Raw genomic sequence first — 12,917 nt, 5'->3', positions numbered from 1 at the left:
TATGTATATTCTATTTTTAATTAAACAAATAGCTGTATGAAAGAGTGTGGTCTCTCTGTCCCCAATCCCTAATGAACTTGGTATCTAGGAGGTATTTGAAGTCTGCAATCCACGGGATCTGCCTTCAGTGAAAAGTACCTGGTGATGTCGAAGGCCTTGAACTACAGACTCAACACACCTGCTTATGACTCTAGGGAACTAAACCCAGAGGCTTTGTCTCCTCTGCTGCAACCCTCCTCACAGGATTGCAGGGAAAGTAACTGAAATGTTGTACGTAAAACACTTGAGAGTAAATATTCAATAAATAGTGGTTACTTCTTTTTTAAAGAAACTTTATACCACCTTTCTTAACCTTTGTCAAAAAATGTAAAGAAGTGTTAAAAAGGTATAGTTTAAAGCTTCAGATGCTGACCTCCAACCTCATAGGCAAACAGGGAGAGAGAGCTAGGACAGTGGAGAGTTCCTTCCACACTGGAGAAGAGGGAAGCCTCAGACATGCTGTGGGGTTAGAACACCAAGGCCCTGTGCAGAATGGGACCCCGTCTCTGCTAGCACTGGACTTCACCCCACCCCTCCTCTTCAATGAATAAGACATTTAAAAGAGTTGATTCTTGTGTAGCAACATGGTACATGGCATGTGTGGTCGGCATCTAGCTGACCAAGGAGGGCTAGGGCCTGCCCCTGCTACCCGGCAGGCAGAATGGGGCACACCTCAGCTTCCTCCTCTCCCTCCCCTCTTCTTTCTCTTCTTCCTCAGAAGCATCATTGCTTACAGGAACAATCTTCACAGGGCCATAGCCTGCCTTCAGGTGGAAGGTGGCAGGAGGTTGGGGCTGGAAGTCATCCAAATTGATCATGGGTTGGCAGGACGACTTGTGGTTGGCCACAGGGCGCAGGCTCCTGGTAGTCATGGTTGAGGCCACAACCGCTACCACATTGTGGTCATCTGTGGCCCCTTGGTGAGGCAGAGCATGGCCAAAGCCAGCATATACCCACATCATCCTCTCCCTCTACCTTGAAGGTGAAAGAGCGGATGTGGCCTGAGAGCTCCCAGCCAAAGGAAAAACTATGACTGGAGTGGGGGCCAGCACCCCCCACCACAGACACCCCACCAGGGCTTGGTTCCACTGCTCAAGGACACTACAGCGTGGTGTGGGCAGCCACGCTGTGGAGAACGGTTCTAAAACAGTTAGGGAAGGCATATGCCTCAGAATCTTTGCTTTAGCTAAACTTTGTTAAAGTTTGGTTGTCTGTGGTTCATTGATTATAAATGTGGAAAAGTTTAAATATATATATATTTATGTGAAAATTACTGCATTACAAACTGATTTGTACATAATATATCTTGCAAAATGTAGAAAAAGTATACACTCAAAACAGTGTAATGACCAGGATCTGGAATAAACTCTTTGGGAAAGATTAATTTAAAAAATATATTGGTACACTTGATTATAAAAAACAATAAAATTCAAAACATCAGAAAATATACATAAATATGTACCTTCTCTCTGCAAAAGGAGTGAGAGAATCAGGGAAATATTTTTTAAAGAATAATTTATGGTGTTGTCATGAAACATGCAAGAGAAAAATGTACAGACCTACGTTTTCTGCAACTTAATATTTCCTGATATTGAGAACATTATATGAAAATGTAACTAGAAATGAAGTCCAATACTCATAGCTTTAGAAATGAGATACAGAAAATACAATTATTACCAGAGAACAGGATGGTATTTGGGGGAGGAATTCAATTTCCCTCCAGCTTGTCCCACATAAAACGTGTCCCTTTCACAGGAAAAGCTTGTTCTGATGCAGGGGTCTATACACTTTCTCTGCAAAGGGCCAGGTAGCAAGAGCTTCCGTCTTAGCTGGCCAGATGGTTCCTGTTGCAACAATTCATCTCTGCTATTGTGATGGGAATGCAGCCACAAACCAGATTGAAACAAATGAGTGTGGCCGTGTTTCAATAAAGCTTTATTTGCACAACAAACATTCAGATTTGGCACATGGCCCTTAGTTCATCAAGCTCTGTTCTAAAGTAATGCATGACAAAAGGAAGAACACAAGACAAGGATAAAAGAATCTGCTGGAGGAGATGATACAATTATAGAGAGTAAGATATTGAAAGAAAGAGGGAAGAGGTAGTAAAGGATGGAGTTCGTGTTTTTTCTCATTCATCCCTACCCCTTTATGCCAGAAAACTTGCATCACAGGGTGTAACACTGGGTGTCTTAATGCCAGGTAGCTTGTTTTATTGGGAATTTACATTTTACATGATAGACTATATTATTCCCAAACCCCAGAGTTTGGGTACTTAAAAAAGTCTGAAATTATTGAAATTGCCTCATCTTCTTCCAGGAGTTTCAGTCAACCTGACCACCAGGATCCCAGCAGCCGACCTCTGAGAAAATTCTATGTTTCAGAAAGAGATAAATCAGCATTATACCCTAGCCCTTTTCCAAGTCAGCATTAAGCAACCACCACAAACTCCGTGAACCTAAAATAAAGAGACTCATTTGCTGCTTAATGCTACTTAGTTTGTGTTATTTAAATCTGGAGCCTGTGACTGTGGTGGAACAACTTTGCAAATAGAAAAATAAACTTTGCCTCAGTGGAAGATGAGTCCAGGAGGCCCAGTGGACGCTTCACGGCAGTAAAATCCATGCAAAATGAATTTGGACAAGAATAGTCTGTCTAAGATATCAATTTGCCCAAATAATATATTTATAGACTATTATTACATCTAGAGGAAAAAAAGCACCAGATTGAAACTGTAAAATTTCACTGATAAAAATGATCCATTCTCAAATGTCAAGCAACATTAAAAGGGAGAATTTGACACTTTTAAATAAAAAATGATGCGCAAATTACACAGGAAATCTATGGAGACTCCTCCAGTTCTTTTTTCTTCTCGGTGCTTCTCTAGAACACGCAGTAAAGCTTCTCCAGGGGGAGGGGTTTAATCTATGTGCATAAGGAGACTGAGAGGCTGTGCTTTCTCCTCCTGGAGGCCAGCGTGCTGGGCTTGTTTCAGATATTGATTGTGAAAGTGATATCACACCAGAAGGTACATTGATATGGTGTCGGGTAAAAGAAAACGGCAAAGAATCCTTACAGTCTAATCAAAGCTCTGTCCGAGCCCCGCACTCAGATGAAATCTAATCAATAGAGACGATTCAATGACACATACAGAGTCATCAATATTAAACACACTCCATTTCCTGTACAAGAGCTGGGTAACACAAAGTGGACAAGATAAGACTTGACTCCGCAGGTTTATTTACAGGATCTGTGCTATATTTAAAAATCAGTATGAAAGTTGGACTCAGTTCCATTTGCCCGACGAATGAAGGTGTGAACTGAGCATTTATGAACCACTTTGTGTTGGACACACTAAGAAGGTGAGCAAATTGCGTGGGGGAGGATTTGACAGTAATCACTGGGAGGAGACCAGTATTTATTTTAACATGCGGTACTTGGTTTTTTATGACAGAAGACACACAGGAGTCTAGGAAATAAGAGGAACGATAAACATAGGAACTATTGATTGAGAGTTTGCTACAAGCCGGCCAATGTGCTAATCGCTTTACAATTATTATCTCATCTATAAATATTATCTCATTATCTTTTCTAATGTTGGGAAGGCAAAGGTTTAGATGTGCTCAGTGGTACAGAAGTGGAAGAGTTGGGAATTGAACTCAGCACATCCTGCCTCCGATGGGTATGCTTTCTACCACGTCCTGGAAATCCAATGCTGATGACTTCGATCTTGGAAAACCGGTCTATGTTTGTTTCGTTGAAGCCTCTTTTTACTTCTGTGAGAGGTTTGAGCTAAATAACCTAAATTGCCTCTGTTGATCGAAATTTCTTAGAGTCAGTGAGCACCCTGCCTGACTGCTGGATATTTATAAAGTGTGAATAATATCACTTCATAAAATTGCTAAGAAAAAGTATGTTTTCAAGGATTGGGAATTTTTTGCTCCTTGTTTTAACAGGGATGACAGTCTCAGAAAATAAGCAGAGGTATGTGGAGGCAAGACTTAGTTCACCAGCTCAGGAAGGACCTCGGACTCCCCGCGAGGTGAACTTGTAGTTGTTCAGTGTGGCGCAGACTGCGAAAGATGCTGGTCAGGTCCAGCCACAGAGACTCCTTCCATCCAGGCAGCAGGCTTCCAGCTTCTTCCTCATCAGACTTTCTCACTTTTTAAAAACAAAAGTATTGCTTTATCAATGTCATCAAACTTTAAAAAGTAAACTAAGTATATACAACTTTATTTATTTATTTATTTTTATCCTCACCCGAGGACATTTTTCCATTTTTGTTTAGATAGAGCAGGAGGGAGAGAGAGGAAGAGAGAGAGAGAAACATCGACGTGAAAGGGACACATCAAGTGGCTGCCACCCATACAACGCAACCAGGGCCGGGGACAAACTGCAACTGAGGTACGTGCCCTTAGCGGGAACCAAACCCGGGTCTCTCTGGACCGCAAGCCAATGCTCTAACTGCTGAGCCAAACTGGCCAGGGCTATACAACTTTATTTTTAAGAAACGTTTTACAAAACACATCTAATGCTTATGCTGTGTCAGGTAGTGGCTGGAATGCTTTATAAATATGAATGTAGTTAATGTTCCCTGCAATCCCCTCAGTAGGTACCATTATATTTCCCCATTTCATAGATGCAGAAGAAACTATGACAGAGAGGAAAGTAAATGCCCTGCCAAAGTAACCTAGCTAATTGCACGAACAGAGCCAGGATTTGAACCAAAGCATCTGGTTCTAGGAAACTTGCCTATAACCTTTATGCTCTTCAGCTCCTCTCTGTGCAACCTACCACGAATGAAGGCAGACTTTTTTTTAAATCCTCACCCAAGGACATTTTTCTATTTATCATCAGACAGAGTGGGAGGGAAGGAGAGAGAGGGAGAGGAAAGGAGAGAGAGAGAAACATCGACGTGAGAGGGACACATTGACTGGTTGCCTCCCACACGACCCAACCAGGGCCACAGATGAAACACAACTGAGGTACATGTCTTTGACCGGAATCGAACCCTTGACTCATTGGTCCATGAGGCAATGCTCTAACAACTGAGCCAAACTGGCCAGGGCAAGATAGACATTTTAAAATATGTTTACAAGAGATAAATTTATGCTGTTGAAAAGGCATAGTAGAAAGGCAAGAAACATATAGGAAAATTTTCCTTGAAGTAAGTCAGGTTAATTTCACTCCTAGAGAAAGAACAGGAACAGGTGTGACCACAACTTCAATTCACACAAGTCCCCAAATAGCTGGCAGGCATTACGAGTTTTGACTAGCATTCGTCACTGTTGATACTTCACACACACAAGTGAACATCACAAAATTCTTTGCAAGAATTCAAAGTATTAGACAGTACTTCTGGTCAGTGGCTTCCTTAAAAAAAAAATCTTATTCACTGATCATGCTCAGAGTAATACATGTTTTATGCTGTTCAGAGCAAGAATTAGAATGAAGAAGATCTGCTTTCTAAACTTTGTATCCTAATTCTATCCATTGTTAGGTTGAAGACCTTTTCCTGTCCTTTGCTTAATAGGCGCCCTTGCCACCAGCCTCACCTGTGTCGTGGTTACTTTTTTTATATGCTCTCCCCTTTCCTTGTCTCTTTCCCTCCTGGTAGGTAACCTCACCGATTTCCTTTGTCTAGTTATGCAGAATAACAAATGTCAAAGCTTGGAAACTGGTAATTTGGCAATTTTAGACAATCGCCTCATAACCACATTTTAGTACACCTTTGAAGCAGCAGCAGTTCAAAGGCTTTGAAAAGACTACTATTGCTTTGCCTGTTACTATGAGTCATTTGAAGTAATTGGTCTTGTCTGATGTATGTTTTGAACTGAGGAAGTAGAGCTTTATTACCACAATCAGATACAGGTTTTTAGCTGAGGAAGTGGAGTTTTCCTCGCAGATGTAGATGCATGCTTGATAAGGCAGAAAACAGACAGATGTGCCTCTATGCACCAGGGAAGAGGTGTGGAGAAGGAACAAATAAAACAGTTGAGAAAATTCTATGAAGCTGCAGTGAAGTGTTTTTGGAAGCAGTCCCAGTTAGGAAATATCTCACAAGCAACTCATAATTTAGATGCAGACTTTAAACTTTAGTTTTGATACCAACTGAAACCTACTTATTATCCTCATCAGGTTAAAAGTGGGCCAGCGATTTGCACATGAGTAAACTGGGTAAAAGAGAGTCCTCTTCTTAAAAGAATATTAACTAGTTTTTCTATTTTGCTTTTACAAATATGGTTCCTGATGTTAAAGCCACTTTTTACTTTATTAGTTTCTTACAATGAGGACCATTGTTTCAGATCTAACTCATGAAATATAAAAGACAAAGTGTTCAACTCCAAAGAAAACACCATATATATTACTTTCTGCACCATCCTTTGTTCATGGTTTTTCATGTGTGTTTGTATGTAAATAATGAGACCAAAAAGAAAAACAAAACAAAATGAAGCAAATATACACATACATATTTCAAACAAACAAATATAGTTGAGTATTCTTGTAAATATTTTTCACGAAACAGTCAACAACTATCTATTAAATGCTTATAATGCATCAGGTACTGAGCTAGAAATGAAAATACATACATTATTATAATGCCTTTCTCAAGGAGTTTACCATCCAACAGGTAAAAAGACAAATGAAGTGTGTCGTCATGTAATAATAAGCAAAAGCCACCGAAGGGAAGCATGCACAGGAGAGAGCGGACTGAGGCCTCCCAAAGGGGTTAGTTAGCTACTCGGATCTTGATGGAGTCAGTGCCTAGGAGTAAACTTTCCAGACAAAGAAAATAGTCTATGCTAAGGAACAGGAACGTGAAAAGATATAATCTAGTTCCAAACCACCCACAGTAATTCTGGCTGGAAGCTGGAGGAGAGTCAACGGGAAGATCAAGAGCGAAAGGGAAAGAAGTGGCAAGAAAGGAGGTGCATCCGATGGGAATCACAGAGGCAAACGACAGGCCACCCGGGACAAGTGGGAGAGAGCTGAGGAGACGCACTAGCCTTTCCAGGGGTTCAGAGAGAGAATAGAGAATACAATGTATGGGAGAGGAAAGGAAGAGAGAATCCTCGAAGACTTGCCTCCCTCAGAAACATTGCCATTTTGTTTATGTTCACTCACAAGTCCTTATTTGATTAAGGTCTTCCCACTTCTCCCCACATTAAAAGCTCTTTCCAGATCCATCAAACTCTGACAACTCAGTATTTGTTAAGTAACCAGTTTTAAAGGGTTAAATACAAAATTCGATGTTTCTGTCTTTGATGATGCAAAATATTTGTAAGCGATTTCATTGACCCTGAGCTCTAGCAATTCATACTATAAAAAAATATTTAGCTGAGAGTCAACCACTGAATGTACTATTTCTCATTCACACCTTAACAGGCATAAGGGGTAGGAGGAAAGGTCTGACGACGGAGAAAGAGAAGAACTGAAGGCAGCTATCAACAGTTAAATGGAGAGTAGATATTGCCATGTAAGAGAGCCGGAATGCAAACGAGAGAAGGGGAATTTTGTGAAAGGCCATTTAGACTTGAGCAGATGAGCAGGACAGTAAGGGACTAGGAAAGGGTGTGGTATTCAGGGAATGGCAAAAAAGTCAGCATGGCTGAGACAGGTGCTACCTCTTTTGTTTACGTTATTCTTATTAATTAGCAAAGCCTTGACAAGATTTTTAAAATTAAGGTAAATTTTATATACAATGAAATGTGCACTTATGTGTACAATTCAAAGATTTTAAACTAATATACACACCCATATACCAACATACAGAACATTCCCATTGTGCCTGAAAAGTCATTCCCCAGCAGTCATAGACAACTACTGCAATGATCTTAATCAGTCTGGACTACTTTTAGCTATATTTAAACTGAGACTGTATGTACTCTTTTGTGTCTGGATTCTTTCATTAAATCAATTTTTTAAATCCTTCAGGGTCCTCGTTCATTAGTCAGTGCTGGTTTTTGTTTTTTGTTTTTCCTTTTAAAATGCTGACTAGTATTCCATCAAACAAATATGTCAGAACTTATCTTCCATTCTCTTAGGATAATTAGGCTTTTCCATTTTGGGACAGCTATGATAATTTACTATAAATATTTTGGTAGAATGATATTTGTGGCCATATAATTTGTTTTTCTTGTAAATACTTAAGAATGAAATTTCTGAGAAATGGGTTGATGGAATGTGTTTAACTTTATAAGAAAGAGATAAATACCCTTCCAAAAGGGGTGTGTACTGTTTTGTACCCCAAACAGTGATGCATGAAGTTCTAGTTCTTCTATATCCTCACAAACATTGAATGTTGTCAGACATCAGTTCAGCTCTTCGTATGGACATAAAGTGGTTTTGATTTGTCCATAACTGAAGAGCTGTTTAATGGGCCCATGGGCTTGTCATATCTTTACATAAGTGTTGTTTGTATTGGCTAGTTAACGATGATTTGTAGAAATTTTTTATATTCTGGAGGCAAATGATTTGTCAAATTTATTTATTATGAATATTTCCTCCAGTTTGTGGCTCGCCTCTTTAGTTTTGTGATAGTATCTCTTGATGAACACTTTTTTAAAACCACTTTAGTAAAGTCCATTTTTTAAATTTAATTTTCCTTATGCTTGTTGCTTTTTGCTTCCTTGCCAAGAAATGTTTCCATACCACAAGGTCATAAAGGTATTTTCCCATATTCTTATTCAAAGTTTATTGCTTTAGATTTTATTTTAGATCTACGATCCATTTTTAATTTTTGTTTATATTGTCGGGTTAAGGTTAATTTTATTCCATGTGTTTATGCAGCTGCTGTAGGCCATTTGTTAAAAAAAAGAATTTCCTTTCCCTGTTGAATTGCTTTGACACTTTTGTCTAAAACCAATTGATCATTTATGGGTAGATTTGTTTCAAGACTCTATTTTGTTCAATTGACATATCTTTATTCTTATGCAAATTCCACCTAAACTTGATTAGCTTGGCTTTAAAATAATTCTTAAAATCAAACAATATGAAATTTATAATTTTGTTCTTCTTTTTCAAGATTATTTCAAATAATCTAGAGAAGGTATTTATAATTCCACACAAAATTTAGAATCTACTTATTAATTTTTATAAAAGAGCATTCTGTGATTTTTATTGGAATTGCCATAGTCTACAAATCTTTTGGGGAAAAGTGACGTCTAAACAACATCTAGTTTTCTCTAGGTCCTTTTAAATTTTTGGAGATTTTAGTTTATTGGTTTTACATGTTTTTGGTTAAATTTATTCCACAGTTTTTAATAATTAATAATATAAATTGTTTGATTTTCCAAATATTTGCTACATTTTTTTCAATTGTACTTATTGTAAAAATACAATGAATTTATTTTCATGATTTGTATCCTCACTAAAAACACTTATTTCCAGTAGGATTTTATAGTCTCCTTAGGGTTTTCTATAACATATCATATCACCTGCAAAAAATGACAGTTTTACTCTTCCCTTGTTATCATCATACTTTCTGTTTTTGCCTTACTACACTTGGTAGGATTGCTCATAAAATGTTAAATAGAAATAAAGATCACTGCATTGTTCTTAATCTTAGCAGGAATGCATTCACTAGTTTACCAGTCTAAAGATGTCAATATTTATATAGATGTTCTTTATCAGATTGAAGATGTTTCTTTCTGTTCCTAGTTCCCTGAAACTTGGTATCTGTTTGTTTTTTTCATGAATGGGTAGTGAACTTAGTCAAATGCTTTTTCTGCATCTATGTAGAAGATCATAAGTTTTTATTTTTGTTTTTGCTCTCTATTAATTTGGTGAAATGACTTGATTTTTTCCCCTTAAACCAATCTTGCATTCCTAAAGTGTACTTTGTCATGATGAAATATTGATATTATCCAGAGAACTATTTTGTTTTTCTTCTCTTTCTTTAAAGTAGTTCTCCTAAGAGCTGCAAACTTATTGACATATAAACACTTCATTAATACACACATATTGAAAAGGGAGTGTCTTCCTTCTTGTCTAGTCGTAAAGAAATGGATAAAACAAGTCTTGGCAGATGATTTCTTAGAATTAGCTTAATCCTTGCTCTAATCTGATGATTTTAGAAAGTTAGCACTTATTAGTTTATTACTATGTTCCAGGCACTGTTCCAAGTGCTATGTAAATTCTAATTCATTTGCTCCTTACAATAATCACATGAGATGGATACTATTATTACTGCCGTCTGAGAGGTGAGAAGACTAAGACATAGAAAAGTTAAGTAACTCACCCAAGTTTTCCTAGCTAGTAATAAGCAGAGCCAGGATTCAGAATTAAACATTGTGGTTCCAGAACCACTCTCTTACCAATTATGCTACATAATGTTTTTTGTTTGTTTATCTCCTTTATTGATTTGAGAGAGAGAGGAAGTGAGAGAGAGAGAGAGACAGAAACATCGATGAGAAAGAACATCGAATGGCTGCCTCCTGCATGCCCCCCACCGGGGATCAGGCCCACAACCTGGGCATGTGCCTTGACTGGGAATCAAACTGGGGACCTCCTGGTACATGGGTCAATGCTCAACCACTGAGCCACACTGGCTGGACTACATAATGTTTTAATCAATAAAAATGTTATTGCGGGACCCTGGTGCTAAATAATCCCAGGGTCTCCTTCTCATAGGAAAGCTGTTGCTGTTATGTATCCACTGTCAACATGGTATTTTGAACTAAATCTTGTAATATCAAATGTCACAAAACTGTGACTTATCCACTGTCATACAAACAAAAGTAAAGCAACAGCATTTAAATTAAGAAACATCTTTGGGATAAGGAAAAAACACTAAAACTCATCGTCTGCCTCCATCCTCTCAGATGCCATGACCCCGGGCTACAACATACATTTTCACTTTCTAGAGGCCTAGGTGGAGAGAGGCACTCATCAGCTAAACAGATTTTTTAAAAAATATACAGCATATCATATCACTCTTCTGTATCAAGCCCTCCGATGGCTTTCCACTATGCTTAGAATAAATACAATGCATTAAGGTGCACAAACATTTTAGCATTATCAGCCTGCCACCAATTCATTCAATCTCTTTCCGTGCACCACCCTCATTTGTTCACTATGGTCCTTCTACCTGGCCTCTAATCTCTGTCCCGGACACTCATTTTCCAATTTTGGGCAAGGCTGGCTCTCTTTTCTCCTTCAGGTCTCAGCATCAATGTTATTTCCTGGAGAAGCCCTTCCCTGGTCACCTAATACAAGTAGGTCGCCCTCCCCTACCGGTTACTGTCTAACATCTCATCTTGTTTGCTTCCTGTCAGGATCTGAAATGAATAGTTAAATTATTAATTATTTGATGACTCATTTTTTGCCACCCTACGTATGGAATGTAAGGTCCGACCTTTGATGTTAGAGTGATGGTGTTTACCACAGAGCCTTGACTACAGCACAAGTTTAATGTTTATTATACCAAGAAATAAGTAATATATTTCATGGAATTCCCTTAAAAGATTTTTTTTTTTCTTTATTGATTTCAGAGAGAGAGGAAGAGACAGGGAGAGAGAGATAGAAACATTGGTGAGAGAGAACATTGACTGACCGCCTCCTGCATGCCCCCAACTAGGGATCGGGCCCACAACCCGGGCATGTGCCCTGACCAGGAATCGAACTGACAACCTCTTGGTGCATGGGCTGAAGCTCAACCATTGAACCACACAGGCTGGGCTCCCTTAAAGTATTTTTTATCTGCAAACTTATGGTAGCCTCATTCTCTTATGTACTTAAAAGAACATGGACTTTGGGGGTTGGATAGACTCAGACTCATATCCACCACTGCTTTTCATAAATCACATCATCTTGGGTTTATCTGTAATTTTAAAACTTTTCTCTCATCTGATCAAGAAAAGATACTATTTGCCTCACAGAGTCACTATGATCATTAAATGCAATGATGTGTACAGAAATGCTTAGCTCCGTTTCTGGTCTGATGCCAACAGGTATTAAGTGTCCGTTCTCTCTCTTCATTCCCTTCCCACCTCGCATGACCCTCCCTTTCCAGCCCATGGACCGCATCAAACACATTGAGAAAAAAACGACAACAAAAAGCAATCTTTTCCAAGTTACAAATCTCTAAGCCACGTTAAAACTCACCTTGTAAATTCAAAAAAAAAAAAAAATTAATGAGGAGAAAGCTTAGACAAAAAAGAAGAGGAGAAGCCGAAGGAAAAGATGAAGAAGGAAAAACTGAAAACAATAAATAAAAGAATTTACCTCTTGCAAGGATACGGACAGACGACTCCAGGGCTGGCCGGTCTCTTACGGAAGCACATGCAGGGGGCAGACAGAGGCCACCAGCAAACCAGGGAGCCTTTACGTCCTGGTCCAGAGCCCCGGACGGTACCTGCTGCCAGGCCCTGTGTGCTCTTGCAATTGGACATCCTTTGGGAATGAGCAACTCTTTTCCAGGCGTTTTGGCCAAAGTGACCATTTCACAGATGTTATATGGAGGAACATCTAGTCCCTTACCATTTTATTTTCCCCTTTGAGGTGATAATAAATGTGGACATTTAAAGGCAAAACAACCCGATATTTAGCATTTTATAATATGGTTATATCCCAGCACTGGTTTATTTATTAAAACAACATAATGACATAGTGAGGGGAAGACTTTTGTTCTTATATAAAAAGGCTCTGAGTTTTTCCTGGAGGAAAGTTTTCAATTCTCAAGGATAAGTAGTAATTATTTTGGCTACATTGCTTGACATGATCCAGACTCTTCCTGAATCTCTTTTTTCATAGAGACAACATATATTGAGATCTTTGGAGTTTACCAGTAGGTGTGAAATGAGTCTTAAATGTTTCCACTCCAAAGGGCCAGGCCTTCAACGTGTAGGTGGGAACACACCCACCAGACACTTTTCCCC

General features: G+C 38.8%; 1 pseudogene; it reads right to left on the bottom strand.

Annotated features, from left to right (window-relative positions):
- Positions 1-684: 684 nt before the first annotated feature.
- Positions 685-12,481, bottom strand: LOC118625601 (annotated as a pseudogene).
- Between the last annotated feature and the right edge of the window lie 436 nt (positions 12,482-12,917).

Source organism: Molossus molossus, unplaced genomic scaffold, assembly GCF_014108415.1.
Source record: "Molossus molossus isolate mMolMol1 unplaced genomic scaffold, mMolMol1.p scaffold_m16_p_11, whole genome shotgun sequence".
Lineage (NCBI taxonomy): Eukaryota > Metazoa > Chordata > Mammalia > Chiroptera > Molossidae > Molossus > Molossus molossus.
This window is presented reverse-complemented; position numbering and strand designations above follow the sequence as displayed.